Source organism: Mirounga leonina, unplaced genomic scaffold (genome assembly GCF_011800145.1).
Source record: "Mirounga leonina isolate KUSES-001 unplaced genomic scaffold, KU_Mleo_1.0 Mir_151, whole genome shotgun sequence".
Classification (NCBI taxonomy): Eukaryota; Metazoa; Chordata; class Mammalia; order Carnivora; family Phocidae; genus Mirounga; species Mirounga leonina.
Window position 1 is genome coordinate 35,786,147 of NW_023270377.1, and position 15,598 is coordinate 35,801,744.

The window sequence follows — 15,598 nt, forward strand, 5'->3', positions numbered from 1 at the left end:
TCCCACTGTTTCTCTCCTCTGTGTCTCCTTTACTACTCTCAGAGAACACTTCATCTCTGACACTGACGGTCACCAAATGTTGGGGTTTTTCCCCACATCAAGCAATTCTCTATACCACCAGCTTGGTGTCCTATAATTTAACTCCATTCTGACACTACCTGAAGACAGTGTCAGATTTCCCAGGTAAGGCCTTGGTCCCACAAGACTGACTCCTCCCGCTCCCAGTCCCTACTACAGAGCCCCATGTTTCTGACCAATCGGCTATAGATTGGAGGCTCCAATGCCCCCCCACCCCTGCTCCTTGTATTCAATTAATTTGCTAGAATGGCTCACAGAACTCAGGGAAACACATTTAGCAGCTTACTAAAGAATTTGATCAAGAATACAGATGAACAGACATACGAAGAGATACAGAGAGAAGGTCTGGGAGGGTCCCCAATACAGGAGTTTCTGTCTCCGTGGAGTTGGGGTACATCATCCTTCCAGTGTGGATTAGCCAACTTAGCAGCTCTCTGAACCGCATCTTATTGGGATTTTATGGAGGCTTCCCCACTGCATTATCAATTATTAACTCAATTACCAGTCCCTCCTGCTATCTAGAGGATGGGAGGGTGAGGCTGAAAATCTCTAGCTTCTAAACATGACTTGGTCTTTCTGGTGACCAGCCCCCATCCAGGAACCCACCCCCACTGTCACCTCATTAGAACAAAAGATGCTCCTAGAATTCTTATCACTTAGGAATTCACAGAGTTTTAGGAGCCCTGTGTCAGGGATGGGGTCAAAGTAAATATTAGAACAATAGATGCTCCTAGTTCTCTTATCACTTAGGAATTTACAAGGGTTTTAAGAGCTCTGTGCCAGGAACCAGAGGCAGAGGCCAATATTTGTATTTTCTGTTATCTCACAACAGAACACAAAATGCAGAAGCCATTAAAAATATTATCTTTTTAAAAACATTAAAATGTAAAGCTTTTATAATAAAAAACACATTAAATTAAAAAACAGGTAAAAGAATAGGATAAATTGTTTCACATATGATTCAAATGATTAATATCTGTAATATTAGATCATAAAAATCAATTTAAAGAAAAAAACAAATATAAACATGATCCATGAAAAGATGCCCAACCTCACTATTAATCAGAGAAATGCAAAATTGAAAAAAAGTGATTATATTTTTGCCTATCAGATTACATGAAATTCAAAAGTTGTAACATTCTACTTAGCTGGTAATGCCCAATTGCACCCCTGAGAGAAATGCAGTTTTAAACAAAATTGTAACTTTTAAGACGTTGTAAGAAATGGTTTGGTTACAGTGCAGGATATAGGGGAGGTTGTGAAGACACTTGTACTCATTTTTGGTGCAAATGCAAATTTCTAAAGCATTTTGGAGAGCATTTCGGGGGGTTTCTAAAAAATAATATTGATACCATTTGATCTAGCAATTCCATTTCTAAGAATCTATGTTATAGGCACATAAATGCAGACAGACAGACAGACACACACACACACACAGATGCTCATTACATTATGCTCATTGCAAAAAAAGAAAGAAAAAAAAAGGAAAGGAAAAGAGCTAAAGTTCCATCTATAAGAAAAGAGGCAAATAAATTACTTCCAGGGTCTAGAATACTATGCAGCATTTGAAATGAATATGATAGATCTTTATGGAGTGATCTAGAAAGATATAAGATATATTATTACATGAAAAGAGGACATTGGAGTAAAAAATAATAATAACACTAATGCAATATTTATGATATGCTGGGAATAATGCAAAGTACTTCCTCTATACAATTAATATGAGAAATAGTCAGAACTGTGGAACACACACAAACATTTCTCACAAAAATTCTTTGAGGTAAGTGCTGTTATTTACATACTGGAAATGTGAGGAAGCTGAGGCACAGCTGGTCAAGTGACTTGTGGAAGGTTAAAGATTTTGAATTCAGGCTGTCTTACTCCTGAGTCTTAGGTATACATGAGATGATGCCTCCCTAAAAACGAAATAAAGGAAGTAAAACTGCACAATGTCTCCAACTCCACAGGGATAGGTGGGCAGGTATAGGTAGACAGATAGACAGATACACTGTGAGCACATGGTAGAAGACCTTGAAGGATACATATTAAATTATTGACTGAATTTGGTTTTTGAGTAAATGTGGAGAGGGAGAGAATATCTTTTTACTGAATATATTTCTGTATTGTTTGAAGTTTTAGAACAAGCATGCATTCATTGAATACTTGTGTAATTTAAAATATTATTTAAAAATAATCATCCAACCATTATACACACCCACGTATTCTGTTTACTTTCTATGAGATGGTGGTGGTTATTTGTGAAAAATGATATATTGATGACAACAATGGCTGGATTTTAAGAACTGTTGAGATCATATGCTTCAAATTATTTACTGATCAGTAAATTAAACCATATTCAAATTTCAATCCGTCAAGGCACTGCTGGATAACTATACAATACAAAATATATTGGAGCATAATCACATATGCATCTTGATCCATTGTCATGTTCACTGCTCTGATATCTTTGTTATTAAATAGTTCATCTTCCTTTCCAGCATTTGTGGTTTCCTTTTCCTTTTCTGTAAATCGTGACTTTTTTTCTGTAAATGGGTGATCTTTAAATGGGCAACTAGCTTCTGTGACACAAAAGCAGTTTATAACAGTGACAAATCTTGGCAGGCCAAGCTCCCTGGTTTTTAAATAATTCTTTTATTCAAATGGACTTCTAATCCAAGCCTCCAAGAGCAATCTCAGGAGTCTTGAGGCCTGGGACCTGGAGCAGACCCACTTCTAACTAGAGTGCCACCTTATTATGCCCAAAGCAATTCAGAAAAGCAACCTGAGAAAACAGTTGTTTACCAAGCACATGTTTGCTGTTTCGGAGACCCTTTGAAAAGCATCTCATGGCAAAGGGGGCCCCTGCTGGAATAGAAGGGGATGTTCTGATCTGAGTTTTCCTGGATAATTACAATGGTCTGATTTAATGCAGGAAAGATTTTTCCATACAAACATTAGACTACAACCAAGATTCTTTATGATACAACGTGATATGAAATGATTTTATGCAGACAAAAATTTAAGGCTAGCAAAATTCTAAAGCTTGATTGCTCTTGGGATAATATTTCAAGCCTCCAATCATTCCATTTTAAAATACCTCAAGTTTACAATGATGAATCTAAAAAGCACTAACAAACCCTACTCATTCAACTCTAGTTCTTGAAATGGCATCTGCCTTTGAGCTATAAAAATAACAGATGATTTTTTGATAGCTTATCAGTTAACAGACTGCTTAGTTAGGGTAGCACATTTTTATGCTAATGTCAGCAGAGAGGGAGAGGGAAAGAGGAAAGTAAAATACAGAGCACTAGGGTGGGGTAGAGAGAGATTTAAGGACACATTTTGATCAAAAAATTAGAGATTTTCTTTTTCAGGATTCTTCCTCCATAAGGTAAGGCAAGAACACTGACTTAGAATTGTTCAAACCTAAAATAGACCCTAGGGCTGGGTGAGGGAAGTAATAAAATGTCATTTAATGTTTAAATGCTATAAAATATGCCTTATACTGGGCACAAAATAAATGAGGAACCTTCATGGATAAAGAATTCCATTGAAGTGCCAGTGAGCTAAAAGATGTATTTTTTGAAATGTCAATATGACATTATAGTCTTAGAGTTAGGATTGCAATATTAATTCCAGGAATTCAAGCCTAGTCAATTGAGAAATATTGTTGAGGTCTTAATGTGTTTTTGTCATATTAACTGAAGGAAAATAGAAATGGAATTAATATTAGATTTTTCTAAACAGTTTAAAATAAATCATAGAACTGTAGAATCTTAGAAGACACCTAGAATTATGTTGCTACAACTTGATATCAAGAGCCTGCATCCCATCTTCAATAGCATAATCATAATGTAACATGTATTACTAATAAAATATTTAACTAGGCTTATTGTGGTGATCACTTTACAATGCAGATGACCCTTGAACAACACGGATTCGAACTGGGCATGTTCACTTACACAAAGATTTTTTTCAGTAAGTACAGTACACTGCTATCAATGTATTTTCTCTTCCTTATGTTTTCTTTAACTTTAAAGTAATTTTTTCTTTATTGTAAGAATACAGTATAAAATACCTATAACATACAAAATATATATTAATTGACCGTTTAAGTTATTGGTAAGGCTTCTGGTCAATAGTAGGCTACTAGTATTTCAGTTTATGAGTAGTCAAATTTATACACAGATTTTTATCAGCACCCCTAACCCCTGCACTGTTCAAGCTTCAACTGTGTATTTGTTGTATACCTGAAGCTAATATGTTATAGTCCAATTATACCCCAATTTAAAAATAATATATTACAAAAATTTTTTTTAAAGATTTTTTTTTTTTATTTGAGAGAGAGAGAGAGAGAGCACAAGAGGGGGGAGTGGGAGAGGGAGAAGCAGACTCCCCGCCGAGCAGGGAGCCCGATGCGGGACTCGATTCCGGGACTCCAGGATCATGACCTGAGCCGAAGGCAGTCGCTTAACCAACTGAGCCACCCAGGCGCCCAATATGTTTCAAATTTAAAACTTAGTAAGAATTTTTTATGTTCCAGACACTCTACTCAATACTAATCAACTGGGGGATCAAAGTATTTTAATGAGAATGGTGAATTTAAATTAAATATTGAAGGAATGGTAAAGTTCACCAGATAAAGAGGTGAATGGCATTTAGGAAAGGTAATAGCAAACATAAAAGCTAAGGAAAAAAAATGTTGTGCATTCAAAGGACTTCCAGTAGTCTAGCAGGAGAAGACAGACTGTCCCAGGGGGTTGGGAAAGTTAACCTGGGCTGGCCGACAGAAAACTTTGTGTGCCATGCCAATGGATGAGGCAAGACTGAACCAAATGAACATAGATTTTATTTATGTTCAGAAGAGATCATGTTGACAGTTTTGAAGGATAGGTTAAAAATGATGGTGATGGTTAGGTGATATTTCACACAGCAAGAAATGTAAGTATAGGGCTACTTCCCTCTGATAATAGTCCAAATAAAATGTAATAAAGAGCTAAACATAGCCAGCAGACAGAACAGAAGGCAACTAATCTGAGACATATTTAGTAGCTAATCTCTTCAAGTTTTAGGGAGAAAAGAGTCCAGGATTCCTCCTGAACTTTCTGGAGCAAGTGATCGGACAGTTGTATATTCTTAGGCATGAGGATGAAAAGAGAGTTTTCAGGAGAAAATGCCAGGTTTGAAGGGCTCCATTTTGTCCAGGTAATGGCTAGTAAGATGTTGGAAATGTGTCTTCAGTGGTCTGGGCCAGAGAGATTTTGGAGAGTTACCTTTTTCAGTCAGAAGTCCATGCAGGAATTAAATCTTAAAGAAAAGGATTTGAGTGACCACTTTCTCAATTCTCCCAAGGATGCTACATAGCTAGCACTATTCCAAATGCATAGGAGAAAACTTAAGTTATGACACAGAATTGACAACTAGGACATTAAAGTTTCCTTCTCACTATGCACCCTTGTTGAGATGGGATGAGTTTACCCAGGGAAAAGAGAAAAGAGTCAAGAGCTGTGCCCACCTATATTTCAAGGTCAAGGAAAGAAAACCCCCCAAAAAGAACCTAAGAACAGCCAAAGAAAGAATGACTGGATGAGATATTTAAAATGTTGATTTCACAAATGAATTTGTAGAAACCAGAGAAAGTTTCAAGAAAAATCAAGGTCAATTATGCCAAAAACCTCAGATTTAGAGAATGAGATAGGGTTATAACAATAATATTTATTGAGTATGCACTGAAAACCAGATGTAACATATTTAAGAACTGAAAGTTTGCTTATTAGATTCAGAAAGTAGAAAGTCATTAATGGCATCACAAAGAACAGTCCATCGATTGAATCATTAATTTAAAACATAGATGTGAAAAATTTGAAATGAAAAAGAAAATATAGAAAGACAGATTTTGGTTCAACTATAGGAAAAAATTTTTATTCAACAGCAAATTTTTTTGGTGAGTCATGTCAATTCTGAGATGTCTCACCACTGAACAACAGTGCACCCCTAGGTAATCTGATGTTTTCATTTTTGGGTGAGTTCTGACATTAAAAGTGATGCTACTTACAGAGCAACAAATTCTGTTTTCATGTAACCTCCACTCACCTTGTCACACACCTACCCCTGAGCATCATGGGAATATGTGCTGAGACTTCATAAAGCCTTCTTTTAAATAATCTATGACCACCTCGTGTTTGCTTTGAGCCACTGCCTCATCAAGTTGAACATCCCCAGACTCATTGACCAGTCATTTGGCCTGTAACATGGTCCCCCTCACTCATTGCTCCCCTTACACATCCATGCCCCTGCTCCATCTTCATTTAACAAGTGTCCTTTTGGGGTTTGCACATGGTAGAAGCAAAATCAAGGTGTAGAAGAAAAGGACATAATATCACGTACCACAAGTGAGCGATATTCTTTACTTCTTTACTTTTTTTCAGCTTATGAGAAAAAGAAAATGATGGGATAACTATAAGTCAGGAAAACAAAACCTTAATTCTTAAGAACTATCACTAAATCAGCCTTTCTGGATAACAACTGCAATGCTTATCACATGTCAGGTCTTATGCTAACCCCTTATCTGTATTACCTCATCTAATTATTGAAATAATTCCACGATGTGCATATTTTCCAACAAATGGGGAGACTGAGGGAGCAAGAAAATAAATACCTTACCCCAGTCTACACAACAGTAAGTGACAGGCCAGGAATTTGAATCTGGGTCCATCTGACTCCATCCAATGTCTCCCGCCTAATAGATATGAGGAAAATGAGGTCCTGAAGGTGACTTGTTCAGAATCACCAGCTACTAGCAGGAGAATCCTGCTGGCATCCAGGGTCTCTGATTAATGGTCCAGTACTCCGTTATACCTACTGAGAGGGGTTCCCGTGAGGACACAAGGCAACTATGAAATAAGAGATCACGGTTCTTTGAGTTTGCTCAACTCGTATTTAGGAGTGGATAAGTTTAACAGTATTTATGAGAACAAGAAAAATTAAAATACACCTGAATATCTGATGGAGTATTTGCAGATCTCCAAGGCAGATACCCCTCTGAACAAAAGGCTCTGCTGAGGACTGGAGGTCCTACGTCATGCTGGGCTCATCTTCCCTGTAAGGGAACTGTTTGCACGTACAAAGTTGGATGAAAATGGAAACTGTGTCCCCGTCCTCACATAATCTGTTGGTTTTCATTTCTCTGGACACCTTCTACCATGGTCTGAATTATGTAAGTGTATGGGTTAGTACAGTAGATTGTCACAGATTCCTGTGTAAATGGATGGAAGTTATGGGCTCTCTCCCCAAAAAGCACATTTGGAACCCACCTTGAAGAGGGCCCCTGTACCCCAGGCGATGCTCAACAGGCAGAGAAAATGGGAAAGGAGCCGAATCTAAGCTAAAAGTGGAGAAGGAAAAAGATCCTAAGAACTAACGGTTTTAAATCTGACAGGAATACTAATTGATTTTAATACAGATTTTTAAACAGATACCAAAAGCATTAATGTCAAGGATGTTTACTGTCCCTACCTCATTGGAAAAATAAAAGCTATGTTTTTACCTCAATAGTTTGCTTTTCATTAAACATGTGATAAATAACCAATAAGATGACAGTAGAAATACAACTTTGCTTCATGACTTGGACTAAATCAAACCTCCTCCATGAAATTACAAAATTTAAATTTTGCCTAACTGCAATCAGAAACATAATAAAATAAAATAAAATAAAAAAAAGAAACTCCTCTAATGCATAAGGTTTTAAAGATGGGCCATTTGGACTTATGCATCAATTTTTTTATAACAAGATTTGTGGCTCTCTTGTAAACCAGTTGAGGAATTCAAGTACACTGAGCCTCATGCATTTTCTAGTCAGAGCACGTCACATGCAATCACATACATTCAACATATTCCAGAATGACTCTAAATGTGCTTGCTTCCTGTGAAAACACATATATTTTAAATGGATTATTTTACTGACACAGTAGGAATAACCTAGTCATCACGTCTAGCATTATGTCCAGCCAGATTTCTGAATTTCATTTTGAAATATGTCTGTGCATTGGAGGTAAATATACATAAAGAAAATAATTCAGCATGAAAAGGTAGATGAATATTATGCCCACACACCTAAAGCCCTTGAAAATAATCATACCACTTACATATTGCTAACTGTAAGATAATACATTTTTACTTTGTATGGATGTATAGTTTAAGCTCTGTATTTGCAAATCAGGGGACAAAAAGAGGACTTTAGCATAATATTATCTACCATAATAAATCTGTGACTCCTTTCGTTTGAAGAGGTCATCAAGCATACACAAATTTTTGGATGTGTGGTAAACAAATATTTCCTGCATAGCTGATAGGTACCTTTAAATGTTGGGGGCTTTCTTCCATGATCTTATCAGTAGCAGCCACTGTATGAAAAGAAGTAACCAGATATACAGTGAAGTGAATGTGGTTCTTAAGTGGAGTGTGTTACTCCTTCCCACTCTACTGAATGAACTGTTAAAAGACCAAGAAGGCTGTCATAGAGATATCACAGGAAATAAAGAACTCCAAGCCAAGGGTGTGTCCAATGGGGTTGGCATGGAATGACAGACCGCCCTCCCCACATGGAAAATCTCGTCACCCATCTGAGATATCACATAACGGTGGCAGCGCTCCAGAGACAGAATGAGCTCCACCTGTTTGCAATGTGTTTAGCTATTAATATTTATGTAGTAATTCAAGGGAGTAAAAAATGACAAAATGAACCAAGTTGTATCACTGTTGGTGCTTTCAACCAAGATTGCTTAAAAAAAAAAAAAAAAAGTAACAGCATGAATCTGTCCTTCGCTGTGGGAAGAAATCGTGTGACATCCTTAGAATGCCAAGGATTGTTGAAGAGAAGGCAGTAACCATGTCCTTGGCATGTCCAGAACATTTACTCACCATTGACTTAATAGACAATTTTACTATTTGTAGTTGTGCTTCTGACTCATGTAAAAGCCATATAAATCAGAAAAATATGTTTTCAGAGCTCTGCTAATATTAGTGAGCCTTATCATTAAACTTAGAGAAGGCAAGAATGGCACACATTTCTCATGGCTCATCTGAAACAAAAGAAATTGGGAAGATGGTCGTCCTTATCAATGTCCTTAAGGATATTTGTCGAAGGTCATGGCCATTCTCCACAACAGCGGCCTCAAAAGGTGAGCAATATTCCATGAAGACATTTTTTTGATGTTTATAGCCCTGTGATCTACTGGTTTAGCTAAACTTATTTGCTGTTTTGGACTCCATTGCATCTTAAGGAAATGAACTTCTTAAATGTAGTGGTAAAATGATGTATTCTCCTATTTATCCTGAAATGGCCTCTTTCAGGAATTGATCTTGTGGTGCGTGGCATAACGGCAAACCCGAAATTGAATCTAAGGACATCTAACCTCCAATTCTGGTTCTGGGCAATAAGGTTGTTATGAGGAAATAATAACGAGCATTGGGGTCAGACTAATTTGAATTCTAATCACAGATCCACTCCAAATTAGCTCTATGACTTCATAAATTTATTGAACTTTCAAACCATGACTTATTATTTGTTAAAAGGTGATGATAATATTCTCTCACAGAGTCAAGTGCCCACAACACTTCTGAGTTTCCCTGCCACCATGTTCTGGGCTAGGACTGATATGTTGCAGGACCAGAGAACACCTAGAACTCATTTATTCCTATTGTAGAACTTCCTCCATGAGATCTAGTAATTTTGAGCTAGAACCTAGGACAGTGCCTGGCATACAGAACGTATTTATCTTGGTTGGTTTTTGTTTGTTCTGAGTAAAATAAACATTCCCAGCATTGAGAGTGTGGTTCAAAGACCCTACTTGGGACGTTTTAACCCATCCTCGTCAAACTGTGAGGAGATGCTTTAAGACAGGGCCCTCCAGAGACCACAGAGAAAACTCCTCTGGATTTAATCTCCATGGGAGGCACAAAATGGCATTGGCTCTGCTCTCACATTTCTTACACCCACTTTACTACAAGTAAGCACTAAATTACTCCAAGCATCTTCATGATAACTTATTCCCAAGGACCCTTCTGACCCCTACATGGTGTGTTACAGCACAGAACCCAGGGTGCTAGAGTCATATTTAGAGGAAGTTTGAATGGTTGCTTCCACATTAGGGTTTAAGACTTAAATCTTCGAATAGTTCCATGGAAGGCTATTTTACCCTTTCCTTCGACAGTGAAGATGTTAAGGACTGTAAGTACTGTAGTAGGCTGCAAACTGACTCTCCAAAGATACCAGATCCTAATCCCTGGAACGTTTAAATGTTAACGTTATATGGCAAAGTCTTTGCTGGTGTGATTAAATTAAGAGTCCTGGGATGGGAAGATTATCCTGGATAATGAGGGCAGGCCCTAAAGGCTCTTATGAGTGTCCATATAAGAGAAAGACAGACACACAGGGGAGATGGCAAAGTGAAGACAGAGATGGAGAGTGGAGTGATGCAGTCGCAAACCAAGGAATGCCAGCAGACTCCAGAAGCTCAAAGAAGCCAGGAGTAAATTCTCGATGAGAGCCTCAGGAGGGAGGCCAGCCCTGCCAACACCCTCATTTCAGGCCAATCTTGGAGGTCTGGCCTCCAGAACCATGACAGAATAAATTTCTGTTGTTTTAAGCCTACCAAGTCTGTGGTCATTTGGTAGAGCAGTCACAAGTACTAATACATCCTCTGGATTCTGTTTCCTAACATTTTATTGAGCAGCTACTATCTGCCAGTCTCTGTGCTGGAACAGAGAAAGTGTTAATGGGTATGCGAAGGTGAACATGGCTTTAACCAGTTCTGCAGGAATGTGTGAGGCTCGTGAACACTCTTTAGCTACTGAAAGTAAAGATTTACCATCTAAGTTTCTGCTGCCAACATGCCAAGCATTACATGGTCTTTCCTGATCCTTTCAGCCAATCCTGGTGATCAGTTCTCCATTCTTTCTTCTCTGATTGTCATGTTATAGAACCCTTCCGTGGCCTCTCTTCTCAAGACCCACAACTGCTTGGACCCTACTTTTCTCTCCATCTTCACTGCTTATCATTCTCTCTCTTCCATTATACCCATTTGAGCGTTCCAGAACTTTCGTTTCCTCCAATCTATCTATCTCATCACTGAGCCTGCACACTTATCAGTCCCTCTTCTAGGAACAATCTTTTCTTTTCTCTCATTCCTGACTTCTAGGCTAGATTAGATCTCCATCCTCTGTGCTCCCATAAACACCCTATGTATCCTCTGTGATTATCTTTGTTATTATTTATTATGCTTGCTGGTCTAATATATTTTCCCCGGTGGACTACAGGCTCTGTGAAGACAGAGAATGTGCCCATCTTATTACTGGACCCTTAACACCCTGTTATTATGTGTCCCTGGCTTTGCAAAACAAGAGTTCAATAAATAATTGTTGCTCAATGGATTATCGAACGAGTGACTAGATGAGCAAACTTCCTCAGAGATTGAAGCCCCAGCCTGCATGTTTATTTTCTTTTCAAAATATGGTTCAATTATTTCAAGTCAATATGATTTTATTTTCACCCTGGGTCCATAGGCCTGAGCCTAAAAAATATTTAATTGCTGCAATAAAGGCCCTGTTACCCAGATTTAAATTCCCTCACTCCATCAGCTCTATTTATTAAACTGAGTGTGAGATCTATGGCAAGTATCTAGATAACCTTTGCGGATATGGCCCCGCCCACCAGCAAAGGGAGTCACTTGTGGTTCCACATGAAATGAGATCTGTAAAAAGATCTGTAAAAAACACCTAAGACGTATCTCCACTTGTTTCAGAGAACATTCCTGAGGTGGTGTTGCCGTCGTTCTATCTCCACAGGCTTTTTGGGGAGCTACACAGAGCCTCAGAGGTTACTTGCATGACACTCTTGTGCCCTGCATCGCATACGTCGGCCCATTGTTGGAGTTGATGCCAATCTGATAGTGATCAAAATTTGCTCTCATCAAATGCCAACTCTTTGGACCTTCTGGAATTAGTTAGTGACCATAGCTCATTTCTAGTGGAAAAAGCTGTATGCAACAGCCAGCTGTCTTATCAGGAAGGGAAATGATTTGCTTTTTCAAATTGGCTTTAAAAAGTGTATATGTTGCCAGACGGCCCCTGGGCATGTGTATGAAACATCGAAAACAGACACAATACACACGAAAAAGAAATGAATTCCCAAAGCAGGCTCCCTATGAAGTAGCCAAGTAGGCTCTATTGATGGAACGAAATAAGCCTTAGAAACATCACTCTTTTCTTCTATAAATGACTTTTCTCTGTGAAAGTGGAAATATATGGGGGTGGGTGGGTACACACTGGAATCATTCTGTGAATTAAGTTTAAAAAAAATCAGTGCCACACCTAAACTTCTTTACTATTACTATCTAAACTGCTGTACTATTTTTAGGCCTGTTTTCTGTTTCAGAAAAATATCATACCTCAGAAATACTATCATTTTTTTTAAGGATCCACAAAGATCCTGCAAGCTCTCTTAAAATTTAGAGATGCTTATTAACTTAACATTTAATTGTGGTAACTCTTTTTTAAAAAGTCTTTAACTTGCTGGTTTCTTTATACAAATAGATGCTTATTTACCTTCTTACTCATAGGGGAATCTAGAACTCATACTTAATGTTCTGATTAATGATCATAAACAATCTTTTTAAGATTTCTTTTTTTTTTACCTGTGTATAATCAAGCCATCTAGTTACCAGTAACTGCAAATGTCACAGATTTCAATGGTCTCTTTGGGACTTTTAATCTGTTTGCTTTTATAAAGAAGGTGATTTTATTTTTACATTAAGGAAGCATTAACATCATTAAATGGGCTCCCACTTTATGATAACTGCAAATGTCACATTGATCCAGAAAGATAAGAAAATGTGCTCATCTTTGGAACAAATATCCAAGGCATGAGCAGGCAACCCACACTATTTGCATTAAAAAACAAATTGTATAAATGCAGAAGATTGATGTACCATCTGTTCATGTCCTTCACTTTTCTGGCTCTTCTGTGTTGAGATATTTTTATGGAATAGTTACGTTTATTATTTTGAAAATGAGCCACAGGTTAAAGAAGTTTACGATGGGTAATATAACTCAAAGCTACTGGTTTACTGTATGCCAGGTATTAAAGCTTGCTTTATGTTACATTCCATGCTATTAAATGGATCACTCTATCGCTTATGTAGTCTGATGTTCAGACCAAGATAAAATGTATACAAAATTATAAAGGATATTTAGGACGAAATCCAAAATATCTCACTAAGATGCCTCTTGGCAAGGAGAAGAAAAAAAAAAACCTTTAAAAATTAATGACTTCTAAAACCACTGGCAATAGGCATCAACTTATTCTGTCACTCCTAAGGAAAACAAAGGAGTAAAACAGAGTAAATAAATATCTCTTTAGAGGAAGTACATTGGAGTTCCAATCTTCCACTCAGGCACTATTTTCTTCTTTCAACTTGTCATCTAAAAATCTCCTAGCAAATCTAACAAGAAATTTCATTTCCCTTTGCCCTTCCCTACTTACTAACACCAACAATATTTACTTATTTTCTGAAGTTGAAAATGAACTTGCAGAGTTATCCTGTATAAACTTTAAAGTTCCATTGTGAGAATGTTACATTTTTTGTTAACTGGACAACCAGCACCAAAAAAAAAAAAAAAAAAAAAAAAGCAATTGTGTAGAATGAAGTTTGCTATAGTAATCGCCCTCTGGTGGCAACTGCCTTAGACACGGGAGGCCAAATTTTTTCTACAGTAGCTTTCCAAATCACACAAGCCTCCTTTTTTGCTGTGAAAATTCTATATTCTGTGATGTACATGGTTCAGTAGCCATTTTATTCACAAACATCATATTTGTGCGTATGAATATGAAGGATTTATTAAGGTTGATGCCCCCTCAGAATCTAACTTTATGCTTTTGTCATCCTTGGTTTCTGATTAGAAAAAGAATGAAAAAAAAAAAAGATTTCCTTATTTCTGTCCAATTTTGAAGCAATAAAATAAAAAACCTCAAAGAATTTTGCAACCTGTACTTTCCTCTGGTATTCCAAAGGATACTACCTGATTTCCTATAACCCCCAACCAAAAGGAGGTTGCTAGAGTTGAAAAAAGATATATGATGGAAGTCATATAGGTTCCTAGTTTATTCTTGTCTCAATGAACCTGTGAAAGATCCAAATTGCAATAACTTATCACACCATCAATAATAAACCTTGCTTATGGAATTTAATTTTTAGCATGTGTCATTTTATTACCCTTTTCAAAAAAAATCACTTTTGTGGGGTTTTTTTGTTTGTTTGTTTGTAAATGAAACAATGGACTATGGGAAAAAAAAAAACACAGAATATTATCTGCTGAGAAACTAGTCATATCACTTAGCATGGCTGGGCTTGGGAGGACCATGTATCCCATGGAGGTCCTCTTTGATTCATCCAGAGTCTAAAGAATCAAAGAAAGCTCCTAAGTGAGGGAAGAGGGATCAAAGGCAACAACTAAAAAGAGTCAAGAAAATCCACAGAATGGAAGAAGAGAAAAGAGCATGAACATAGAAAAAGGCACAGCAGAAGAATTTAAAATACCTAAAACAGCAAAAGCATAAGCTTTCTTGATAATTAACTTGGAAAATAATTATGAGAGGTTCACAGAGTCAAATACACATTAAAGAAGAAAGAAACAAAACACCTAATTTCTTTAAATGTTAAAATTAAATCATTCTCTTAATTTTCATTTTCTTCAACTGCAGCTTTTTCTTAGAATTGTTCTCATTTACCCTAGACAATAAATTGGTCCGCCCAATGACTTCCAGACTACAAGGATAAAGCTGGAGATCAGGTTGGAAACATGATATGGAAAACATTAGTAAAATAGAGTCTTCGCTCATTACAGAACATAAGTGACCTTCATATTGTATACAGAAGAATAAAATGCTGTAATATAATCTGCCATAGCATTTTATAAACATCTGAGAAAATTCCTATAAGTCCATATTTATTCATGAAAAAAAGAGAATCCATTCTTAGAAGAAGCAATGTTTAAAACAATTTTGTAATTGCTAATATTGGAAACATGCAGAAAATATATAGACTCATATATACATATTTTTCTCATTTTGAAAATCTAAAAGAATATTTTTATTTGAAACCATAAATTGATCAATGAAAAAGGCTGAAACTGACTATTTTGACTCAGTCTCTCATTTCTATTTGCAAAATTCCAAAACCAAAATTCACATTTCTTTTTCTGACTTAAATTTTGTTTATAAAATAATTCCAAATGCATTCTATCTGGGTGCATCCCCAGTGTCTAGTCCAGAATTCTTCATATTCACATGAGAAGACACACACAGGACTTCAGGGACCCATAACGTAAAACGAATCTGGACAGTTTCCTGAGTATACAGGAGCACACAATAATCTTTTATCTAACCATTCTCCAAATCACAGTTGTGCATTTTTCTTTTATGTCAAACACACTAAAATCTCAGCTTATTGAACTTGCATTC